Consider the following 1,065-nt stretch of genomic DNA (forward strand, 5'->3'; position numbering starts at 1 on the left):
TTCTTTTTTTTTTTTTGCTCAGCATACACCTCCAAACACCCGGGCAACGCCGGGTCCATGCTAGCAGTTAACTAAAGATGATCATGCCATAAGAAAACCGAAAAAATAATAGGGAATTAATTAAAATGAATGTTTAAAGGAATATGCAAATTAGCTAGATCTTTTGCTAATGAATGCATTTCCACAACCCATATATAAGAAAATTGTATTTTCTTTTTAAATAAATAGAAAAGAGGGTTTTTAATATGAATATCAATACACACAAAAGGAAAACGAATTTATAGAAGTATAGATAGTTAGATAGATAGATAGATAGATAGATAGATAGATTAAACAAAAATATATATGTATACATAAATATATATGGAAACAATTTTGTGTTTACTGTAAACTTTTTACGCAAATATTATGCAAGTATAAATCATGTAGAATATCTGCATGAATATAATTACACGTAATAGTTAACTAAAGATTATCATCCCATAAGAAAACCGAAAAAACTAATAAGGAATTAATTAAAATGAATGTTTAAAAGAATATGCAAATTAGCTAGATATTCTGCTAATGAATGCAATCCCACAACCCATATATAAGAAAATTGTATTTTCTTTTTAAATAAATAGAAAACAGGGTTGCCTTTTTTCTGTTGTTCTTGGCCTTCAAAATGTAGTATCTGTTCTTCAGATTCTGCACTTAAGGTAATTTGTCCCGGTCAATAGAAGGGAAACCCTCTATACTGGGACAATTATTATTTTGGGTCCCAACCAGAGTGCCCCTTTCCCTTTTTTTTTTCGAGGAGCTATTTTAACTCCACATAAAAACGACCTTGTGTCACATTTTGCTTTGGTGGGAAAGCAAATAAATACTAATAGAAAAGAGGGTTTTTAATATGAATATCAATACACACAAAAGAAAAACGAATTTATACGAGTATAAGTAGATAGATAGATAGATTACATAGGACACAATATATAGTAATGATTTAAAAAGTTTTTTAAAAAAATGACTCGTGCGCCACCACCGTGAATCGAAACCAAAACGTTTAGCTTACGATTTACTTTTTTT

This window comes from Euprymna scolopes, chromosome 33, assembly GCF_053919585.1.
Source record: "Euprymna scolopes isolate OS-2025 chromosome 33, ASM5391958v1, whole genome shotgun sequence".
Classification (NCBI taxonomy): Eukaryota; Metazoa; Mollusca; class Cephalopoda; order Sepiida; family Sepiolidae; genus Euprymna; species Euprymna scolopes.